Raw genomic sequence first — 11,591 nt, 5'->3', positions numbered from 1 at the left:
ATTGTAATTGTGAAAAAATTTTAACATACATGTATTGGCCAGTGCCCAAAACAATTTGTAAAATTTTTTGTGGGGAGCATGGGGGCTATGTAAGTAGGCTGTTTAGGTTTTCTTGTTGGTAACGCCACGTATCGCTCTGTATGAAAATCACTGGCTGTGCTGTGTGCAGTCTGTGGCTAGTTTGCATTGGTGTCTGCCATTGTAGTGCTGGGCAGCTGGATGTGAACAGCGCATAGCGTTGTGCAGTTGGATGTGAGCCGCCAGCAGTGGTAGATGTGGGGAAGTGAGATGGTGGATTTTTGAGAATGGATAATCTGGAGGTGTGTCCATCAGAAACAGTACATTTGTAAGAATGGATGTCATGAACTGCTATATATACACTCCTGGAAATTGAAATAAGAACACCGTGAATTCATTGTCCCAGGAAGGGGAAACTTTATTGACACATTCCTGGGGTCAGATACATCACATGATCACACTGACAGAACCACAGGCACATAGACGCAGGCAACAGAGCATGCACAATGTCGGCACTAGTACAGTGTATATCCACCTTTCGCAGCAATGCAGGCTGCTATTCTCCCATGGAGACGATCCTAGAGATGCTGGATGTAGTCCTGTGGAACGGCTTGCCATGCCATTTCCACCTGGCGCCTCAGTTGGACCAGCGTTCGTGCTGGACGTGCAGACCGCGTGAGACGACGCTTCATCCAGTTCCAAACATGCTCAATGGGGGACAGATCCGGAGATCTTGCTGGCCAGGGTAGCTGACTTACACCTTCTAGAGCACGTTGGGTGGCACGGGATACATGCGGACGTGCATTGTCCTGTTGGAACAGCAAGTTCCCTTGCCGGTCTAGGAATGGTAGAACGATGGGTTCGATGACGGTTTGGATGTACCGTCCACTATTCAGTGTCCCCTCGACGATCACCAGTGGTGTACGGCCAGTGTAGGAGATCGCTCCCCACACCATGATGCCGGGTGTTGGCCCTGTGTGCCTCGGTCGTATGCAGTCCTGATTGTGGCGCTCACCTGCACGGCGCCAAACACGCATACGACCATCACTGGCACCAAGGCAGAAGCGACTCTCATAGCTGAAGACGACACGTCTCCATTCGTCCCTCCATTCACGCCTGTCGCGACACCACTGGAGGCGGGCTGCACGATGTTGGGGCGTGAGCGGAAGACGGCCTAACGGTGTGCGGGACCGTAGCCCAGCTTCATGGAGACGGTTGCGAATGGTCCTCGCCGATACCCCAGGAGCAACAGTGTCCCTAATTTGCTGGGAAGTGGCGGTGCGGTCCCCTACGGCACTGCGTAGGATCCTACGGTCTTGGCGTGCATCCGTGCGTCGCTGCGGTCCGGTCACAGGTCGACGGGCACGTGCACCTTCCGCCGACCACTGGCGACAACATCGATGTACTGTGGAGACCTCACGCCCCACGTGTTGAGCAATTCGGCGGTACGTCCACCCGGCCTCCCGCATGCCCACTATACGCCCTCGCTCAAAGTCCGTCAACTGCACATACGGTTCACGTCCACCCTGTCGCGGCATGCTACCAGTGTTATGGACTGCGATGGAGCTCCGTATGCCACGGCAAACTGGCTGACACTGACGGTGGCGGTGCACAAATGCTGCGCAGCTAGCGCCATTCGACGGCCAACACCGCGGTTCCTGGTGCGTCCGCTGTGCCGTGCGTGTGATCATTGCTTGTACAGCCCTCTCGCAGTGTCCGGAGCAAGTATGGTGGGTCTGACACACCGGTGTCAATGTGTTCTTTTTTCCATTTCCAGGAGTGTATTATGACTATTAAGGTAGATACATTGTTTGTTCTCTATTAAAATCTTTCATTTGCTAACTATGCCTATCAGTAGTTAGTGCATTCTGTAGTTTGAATCTATTATTTAGCTGGCAGTAGTGGCGCTCGCTGTATTGCAGTAGTTCGAGTAACAAAGATTTTTGTGAGGTATGTGATTTGTGAAAGGTATAGGTTAATGTTAGTCACGGCCATTCTTTTGTAGGGATTATTGAAAGTCAGATTGCGTTGCGCTAAAAAATATTGTGTGTCAGTTTAAGCACAGTCATGTATAATTTTCCTAAGGGGACGTTACAATATTTACCAAAAATTGCGAAAAAAGTATAATATAAAGTTTAAAAAATCGGCACTCGATATTGCCGTTTCGATATCGATATGTCGGGAGATGTAACATAGCCTGTAAATTATATGAGAAAGAATTCGATGCATCGGTTTTTTGAAACAGCCCCAAACTACTGTCAGAGTTCTATACAGAAGGTATCACAATAATTATTAGTGGCGGCCGCTTCGTGCAAGCTGAGGGGAGCGCGAGGTGTGCCCAGGAACACGGTTTGTATTCGCGAGGGAAACTGGTGACGCCAGGGGGCTGGGGGGGGGGGGGGGGCGGGGGGAGTGATATGTCGCTCGTGTGGAAAATTGTACTCCAGGCGGCTCTTAGAGCCGGAGATCGAGGCTGCACACCCATGATGCGAAACAAACATCGATTGGGAAAGATACTGAAATGGAATTCGGTAGTGAACAATACTCCGTAACCTTACAGCAGGTCTGCATTCATCACACATAGATTTATAGGAACCATCGTGTACACAGAAATATTTCCATATGATGCACCAGGGCACCTCCCATAAGTTTTCTCGATTTCCAGAAATGCGAGAAGTCATGATCGGTGACGTTCCATTTCTTTCTCTGACTGCAGTTGAATAAACGAATCACATCTGTTCTACTGAGACCTTGACAAAACAACGCTGATTTCAGGAAATTTTAGCAATACTGCGTTACAATGTTAATCCTGTGCCTTCCAAAAAGGAGTGCAGTAGTAGAACATCTGTTCCACCTCCTTCGCCAAGTACAGAATAAAGGACCAGCTAAAAATTATGAAGCTAGCAACCAAGCCACGCTGACACGAGATCTGGAAATGAAGAATGCATATAGGCCGGCCCGTGTGGCCGAGCGGTTCTAGGCGCCACACTCTGGAACCGCCGACCGCTACGGTCGCAGGTTCGAATCCTGCCTCGGGCATGGATGTGTGTGATGTCCTTAGGTTAGTTTGGTTTAAGTAGTTCTAAGTTCTAGGGGAGTGATGACCTCAGAAGTTAGGTCCCATAGTGCTCAGAGCCATTTGAACCATTTTTGAAGAATGCAACAGTAATAAATACAAATATTTCGAGACGCCTTGGCATTTTATGTTTTTTCCGTTAATTTTTTATTTCCAAAATAGTATCTTGCTGTTTCAGTGTATTTACGGAACAGTTTACGTTGTTCATCACATTTTCCTCCTTTCCGCAGTCGCTGGATGCGGCCACTGTTTACCTATGGTTCTCCATGTGCACAAAATGAGAGCAAATGTCAATCTGCTGAAACTTTGAAGTATGTTAGACAAAATTGATAATATGATTACCGCCTCGAGAGCGAGATAACGAATGTAAGATTCTGACTGAGTTTCGGTTTTTAATTGTTGTAATGAACACTTTCTTAAGGTGGCAGTGAAGATATCGCCTCGGAGGGTGACGCATATCTGAGGGTGATCGGCAAGATTTTTCCATCCAAGCCAAACTTCCCGCATAGTTTCTCTGCACGATTCGACCTTATCTCCCTCAGAGGCTGAGCCTTCAGCGTGTTGCGACATGTGCGGCTTGTGCAGCGATGTTGATTCAGTCTGCAAAGCGCAGTTTGTTAGCAGGCTCCGCAAAGTTCGCGGGGAGAGAGCTCCCCCTGGGAGCGCATGTCTCCAATTAGCATTTGAGCCGACGGTCGTCGCAGGTCGCCATGCCGACGGCAGTGGCATTGTGTGCCCTCTGGACGACTGATTTGCCATTACCGTAATCATATCTGAGTCACATCCACCTGTAGCTCTAACGCATACGGCCCAGTGGTGCTAAACTTAGACGTCAAGCTGATAGTGAGTGTTACGCCAATGTTTCATGTCCTTCTGTACAGGTACGAGACGGAGAATCTCGTTAGCAAGCTTGCCCATAATTTTAACTGCTTGACCTCTTCAATCCCGAGCGCACTTTAAAAGTGATAATGAGATACATTTGTAGTAACTGTTAATGCTAGTTAATAGTGAACAACCTTCAAGATTTTTTTTTAAACCATCTCCTTACACAGCTCGTTCATACTTGCAGTAGATTTCAAGACAGGCCAAAGTACAAAAGTCGTACCAGAAATTTCAGCCACTGTAAGTAAAAAAATTCAAAATAGTTAAACAAAACTTTTATAATCAAACTGAATGGAACGTTGAAGTTTCCGAGTTAATAACTGAGTAATACGAGAGTTATAAGACATGCTTACTTGATACTTTGGCCAACGCTGTTTTCTTGGGCAAAGAGCAGTCGCTACTGTCAGTACTAGCTACGTTGAACTGCTGATCCAGTTGAACTTTCTAAACCTTTCAGTCCTTATGCCACTTCCAAGTTTTCACTGCCGATTATAAAGCACAAGCAATAATTGTCTGAAGGCACTAACTGTTGTATGTAGTATTATGAACTATGAATAATGTTTCGTAACAACTGATCACAAGTGATGTACAGCCTAACCGATCACATGCTAGAGTACATTAATATGGGATGTGTCTACCCTTCCTGGCAACGGTCTTGCCGCAGTGGATACACCGGTTCCCATCGGATCACCGAAGTTAAGCGCTGTCGGGCGTGACCGGAACTTGGATGGGTGACCATCTGGGCCGCCATACACTGTTGCCATTTTTCGAGGTGCACTCAGCCTCGTGATGCCAATTGGGGAGCTACTCGACCGAATGGTAGCGGCTCCGGTCAAAGAAAACCATCATAACCCCTGGGGGAACGGTGTGCTGACCACATGACCCTCCTATCTGCATCCTCACTGAGGATGACACGGCGGCCGGATGGTCCCGATGGGTCAGTAGTGGCCTGAAGACAGAGTGCTACCCTTCCTCCTACTGATGGCTTGAACTCCTCTGCAGACGCTTCCAATGAGGTGTCTCAATTTGTGTGGGGACGAACTGCATCCCATTCTTCCACAAAAACTGACACCAGGTGTTGTAGTGATACTGGATGCTGGGGTTTGGAGAGAAGATGATGTTCTAATTCATTGTAAAGATGTCCCATTGGCTTCACCTCAGGACTCTGGACAGACAAGTCCATTTCAGGAATATAATTGTCTACAGACAATTGTCTCATAGCCGGCCGCGGTGGCCATGCGGTTCTAGGCGCTCCAGTCCGGAGCCGCGCTGTTGCTACGGTCGCAGGTTCAAATCCTGCCTCGGGCATGGGTGTATGTGATGTCCTTAGGTTAGTTACGTTTAAGTAGTTCTAAGTTCTAGGGGACTGATGACCACAGCAGTTGAGTCCCATAGTGCTCAGAGCCATTTGAACCAAGCCAATTGTCTCATAGTTGCTGCTTTATACGATTCACAAATAATCTATCTTCGTCAGCACCAGTCGGTGACGGATGTGGATCTGGGTTTCCACGGCAAGAATTTTAAGCACACAACATACTGCTGTTTTGTAACGCAAAAGAGGTACCACTTCGAGTCGTCCCTCCATTCAGCTTGCCAGGGTATACTTGCACTGGCCACTTCACTTCAACCTTCCTTTTACATTACGACTTCTTCATAGCGTGCAAGTACAGAATAAGTATTGCGCTTCCCTCATGACTATCTAAATCTAATCTGTCTCTTTGTGTACCTGAATACTTCGAGAGCACGGCGCTCTTTGTAGCCGGCAGTTTCTGCACATTTCGGCCTCAACGTACGTTTTTGTGCGCATGTTTTTCTCCTCATGTTACTATTTCTCTATATTGTCTCCTGAAGTAACCATGAACTCCAAACTTCCGGTGAAACACTACAGTTCATGGAAGTAATCATAGCACTCACCAGCTTAAGTTCCATAAATTCTCACTATCCTTCGTGTGCAACGATTCAGACAACACTCACAGATTCATTAATACACATGTGCCGTAATCACTTACCACACATCCAAGATCCATCAACAGCATATACAACATGACCTTAATTTACTGTCGGGAAGAACGACGTATTTACTACTATATCACTAGAACTAACGAAAAGCGTAATCAATATCATGCCTGTGGTGGGGAATAAGACACAGAAATATCTACTTAACGTCCATGGTTAACTGATTCTACAAACATTTTCGTATTTCAGATGTCGTACATCCTTCTAGTTTAACGGTTGTGCACTGTCCGTGATGCTCGAAACAGTCGGCCACGAATACATGAACTTGCGCTTCTTACACGATCGATGCAATAAATGGTCCAAATGGCTCTAAGCACTACGGGACTTAACATATGAGGTCATCAGTCCCCTAGACTGAGAACTACTTAAACCTAACTGACCTAAGGACATCACACACATTCATACCCGAGGCAGCATTCGAAACTGCGAGAGTAGCAGCAGCGCGGTTCCGGACTGAAGCGCCAAGAACCGCTCGGCCACAGCTGCCGGCCCGATCGACACACATTCACCAAATTCTTAATGGTATATGTAGTTCTTTTACTTTCAATACCATTTAATCCCACTTAGTTCAGATCTGTGTTCCATGCTGTTTGTCGTGGGAAAATTTCATCGCTGAGTGATCGATTCTTGGGAAAGTCAACATTTTTAAGTGAAGCTGTCTGTGTGACACCTTGAATTTTGCATCAAAAAATTACATCTTCTGTCCCAAAACACAGAACGTCCTGACCTGGTGCCATTTCTTCGTTACCACGGTCACTTCTCAATGGACAGCATCAATGATCCCTTCATGACTGCGTCATCTTGTTTTTGTGTGACCATACTTTTCCCCTCCGTTTTCCCCTATCTTCAAATAGTCACTGAGTGGTCGGATATGTGACTACCAACTTTAAGGCACCGAACATGCATCGATGTTGCTCGTTATCATGGTCTAAAAAAATTTAATACTTTAGAGAACTTCCGGCATGCTAGAACAATTGTAGATCAGTAACTTCTGTTAATCAGCGCAACGAAAAACATATCAACGCAGCTGAATTCACTTTTTTTATCCACTTGATGACTAGTATCGAGCCGGAACTAATTTTCAAATTATCTTAAAGTAGTCACAAGTTGTATTTTCGAAAATGCAAAGCGATGTCAAATATTTTCAAACGAACATTTACAGCGCAAAGAGTTATCTATATGCGCTGTAACTGTTCGCTTGCATGTTTTGACATGGTTTTGCATTTTCGGATATACCAGTTTTGACTAAGTTACTATAGTTTGAAAATGGATCCTGGCCCGAAAATAGTCATCGAGTAATTAGAAAAAAGTGAAATTTGCAACTATGGCTCGTTTTTCGTTGTACTGAACACTTGTAATGTCATCGTCGCCTGTCTCGTCATAATTTTCCCTCGCTTTGGATGCCGTAACGTTTGACGTGCCACATATGCGGCATAGCCTCTCGTCGAGGTCGCACAGTTCCTCATCATCATCCCTACGGCTCTTATTGCGGTAACTCGCTTTCTGCTTCTGACACAACATGCATCCCTGACCCACTGCACGTCTGTAACCTCCCATTATCACTTTCCTTGCTACAAATGTGCCAACGCTTCTCGGTTGCACCACTTAATCGCTAGCTGATTTAATCTCAATCACAAGAGGGAATGATCCTCTTTCATTGTCACCCTCGGCGACAATACACGTGTGGCCAGAATCACTTTCATTTCTTAAAAACTACTGTCCAACAATTGTAGTGAGTACCTCCAATTCGTCAGTAACTTTTCTAACTTCATCCTTTTTTTTCATAATTATTTCTCGTTATGCAACAACCATTCGCACACATGTTCTACTGCCGTCCGCTCCGACAATCTCGCAGTTCACTGAACCATCCGTAACGGCTCCATGAGAGTGGTGAGAAAGGTCACTTTTGATGATAGGCATCCTAGTTTCTAAGTTTCTAAACTCTCCCTCATCTCTTTGCTGTTCTCCTTTGCTTCTCCCTGCACTGATTCACCATTTCTGCTCTGGACCACATCCCCCCAATCTCCTAGTGAAGAAGTTGTGCAGTGCCTCAGCTTATCGCAAATCTGGAATGCAGCCAAGCACCATATTCCTCCAACTTCCTATGTATCTCCTGATATGCTTTCGTTTGCTCCTGATATTTCCAATGAAGCTCTTCTGAGTATCACTTGTTTGGTGGACACAAACAGGCATTAAGGGGCTGTCGATTCGCTTCGGACGAAGCAGCGAAAGAACCGGTGCATTCTTGGCTCGCAGCTCAACCAAGAACCTTCTTTTATGAGGACATCAGGAAGCTTACACAACGATGGACCAAGTGCGTGGCAACGCAAGGAGACTATGTCGAAAAATGACGTTCTTGTAAGTTTCCTATTTGATGACAGTAAAATTTTGTAACTACTTTGCGGATAATAATTGACTTGCTCTCGTATTTTGCAATCTATTCCTATTCTAGAGGACAGAGAGCAGTCGTTAGTGCCAGGGACGTACATCGGACTTGCAGGACTAGCTTCACCCAAATCAGCTACTGAGAGAATTCTCTTGTAAGTGCATGTAATAATTTTTCTCAATGTACTGCGCTAATGACGTGATTTTTTTGGAAGACATCATTATCCAGTGCAGATGTTTTGGCTTTAAGCCATGTCAAATTTATACAAGCTGACACATTTATATGTCATTATGATTTGCTGTTATATACATCTGAACTTGATAATGGCCTAAGGCCGAAATTGCAATTGTGGAAATAAAAAGTTTAACAATCACTGGCGTAATCATGATATCTTTCAAAATATTTTACATGACTGTGAATCCCAGTTATGAAAAGTTAAATAACGTGATGGAATGCACTGATGTTTGGACTAAGGGCATGTGGAGAGGTGGCAGACGTAAAATGCACCATGTTGAATAAATTCAAAAATATAAAAATTACCTGAATTCCAACATGCATCAAGGTAGTCATTCAGTTCAGCGCTTCATGACCTACACTTTGAATAAGATTATTCAGCGTTAGCACTTCATGAGAGGGGGACGAAACATGATGGACTGAACAGCAAGCTTGCTCTAACTCTGAGAAAAATGTAAAAATTGAAACAATGGCAGTTTCTCGCTCGTGAAGGTACTCATTTGGCACTACACCTTACGAGCTTTCTATTGAACAACAGAGTCTTCCTCTAATAACAAACTGAGGGATGTTTAATCGCCTTAAGTGCAATACAATAATAGAAATACATAAATTATCTAACGAGAATTTCTGCATTGAATAGGTATTCATCTTACTCTACACAATGTAATCTTCCTGTTTGGGTGTTCAGCTTTTCTCTAACAGCATATCGATGGTGCACATGGTATACTATAGGTCAATTTACTCTAAATCAATAAATATGAAACTCAGAATGATATTTTCACTCTGCAGCGGACTGTGTGCTGATATGAAACTTCCTGGCAGATTAAAACTGTGTGCCGGTCCGAGACTCGAACTTGGGAACTTTGCCTTGCCCTGACAAGTGCTCTGTAACCTGAGCTACCCAAAGACGACGCACGATCTGAACTATATGGAACTAATGAAAATCTCTGTCTATTGTGGTCATTCATCTCAACCTGTACAATGAGAGTAGAATACAAGGACAACTAGCCGACAGTATCCAAAAATTACAATGCCCACATTAATAACAGTAGTTTAGTGGGAGAGTGAATGCATGATCTACTGACATACTATGGATCCTATAGTAGTCTACAGAGAATGGGATACGTTTGTGGAGCTGCTACTAAAACAAAGGGTCCCATCTCATGTTTTCAAAACGGCACGAAATGAAGCAAATATATAGGTAAATGACGATAAAAACACATAGAATGGAACCTCTGTCGTAACATAGGTTTACTGTTCCTCTAGAATAAACTTAAGTAACACCAGCGTATTGCTAAAGCAAGCCACCCTTATTTACAGTCCGGACTCCAACGGCAGGGTAGCAGATGACTGGAAAGCTCAGTCTATTAATCCAGAGACCAGCCAAGGGAGAACTTAACATTAGGACAGGAGCGGAGTACTAATTACTTCCAGGTGCTGCACTGGCCTAATCCTAGCCCTGTCACGGTTCGACAAGCCCTCTTCCTATACTACCAGATTAATTTGCAACGCAAATCTTCGACTCTACAGGCCCTTACCAAGTGGAGGCAACTTCAAGACATACTCATCAACGCATTCATACACACACACACACACACACACACACACACACATATATATATATATATATATATATATATATATATATATATTAGAAAAAATAGGTACAACGCGTATTGTGTGCAGTGTGCAGGTAAATAAATAAATAAACGTTCCGCAGCATGAAAATGACACAGAAGCAGACCCTGCTCGCATTTAAATCTTATTGCGTAATGTAGTGCAGAATTGAGAAATGATTTAGTTACTGTGTCACAGACATAAAGTTATATATTCAAAATACAGCAGCCAAAGCCGGCTGCGTGACAGGCATACCACAAGGTGACTTAAACTAGTTTTGACATTATTATTTTTGTAACAACCCCAAGTTATTTTGAATAACGGCTGTTGCCATCGTGTTAGCAGGCAAGTGTTAATCACTTAGATAACTAATGGGTATCCAAAAGTGTGAAGTGGTATGAAACCGGTTAAACCAATGGCACAATTACAGCTTGAAAATAGCGTTCTAATATCTTACAAAAAGTATCTATTCCAGAAATTGTCTAGACAACCAGTGACCACGACTCTATACATTTTTTACCAACGTGGGAAAATGATTCATGTAAGATATAAAAGATATAACATCAGATTACCGAAAAAGTGGATGATCTACATTTGTCACGAAGGACAAAATTTTTTTTCTTTAACAGAAGATAATTTAAAGCACGAAGAGTCGTAAAACTAAAAACTTTTGAAATTTGGTAATACAGTGAAGTGAATACATACATTAGCACATTAGACGGAACAGAAAAAGAAAATACTATGTGTAACTCTGATCATAAGATGGGTAATTGATATCTCCTTCTGTATCCTGGAGACAATAGTCGGACAATGAATTCAGCCAAGAGTAAAAACGTTAATAAAACGAATTAGTACGGATTAGAGCTACTCCGCAACTTATACTAGTTTCAACATAGGATTACACATGCAACCAGTTGAAAATAACTGTTAGGTATGAAACTTTCAGCCAGATTAAAACTGAGTGCCGGAGCAAGACTCTAACTTGGACAGAGTTCGTATCTCGGTCCGGCACACAGTTTTAATCTGCCAGGAAGTTTCATATCAGCGTTCACTCCACTGCAGATTGAAAATTTCATTCTGGAAACTGCTGGGTACATTGACCTAGGTTTCGATACCTACTAAGGGTGTCTTTATCAGGATGAAATTTGGTAAATCGTAAATTTACATTGCTACAAAATAATGGTCAGAATTTAGAGGAGCTATGCTCAAATCGAAAGTGAAATAAAACGTTTCAGCCATTGCCACGTGTACCTTTTTTTTTTTTTTTTTTGGTCATCAGTCTACTGACTGGTTTGAAGCGGCCCGCCACGAATTCCTTTCCTGTGCTAACCTCTTCATCTCAGAGTAGCACTTGCAACCTAC

At 44.0% G+C, this 11,591-nt stretch overlaps 1 pseudogene; it reads left to right on the top strand.

The window, feature by feature from the left end:
• The first annotated feature begins 4,621 nt into the window (after window positions 1-4,621).
• LOC124546067 lies at window positions 4,622-4,739 on the top strand (annotated as a pseudogene).
• The last annotated feature ends 6,852 nt before the right edge of the window (window positions 4,740-11,591 follow it).

The sequence above is a fragment of the Schistocerca americana genome, chromosome 8 (assembly GCF_021461395.2).
Source record: "Schistocerca americana isolate TAMUIC-IGC-003095 chromosome 8, iqSchAmer2.1, whole genome shotgun sequence".
Taxonomy (NCBI): Eukaryota; Metazoa; Arthropoda; class Insecta; order Orthoptera; family Acrididae; genus Schistocerca; species Schistocerca americana.
This window is presented reverse-complemented; position numbering and strand designations above follow the sequence as displayed.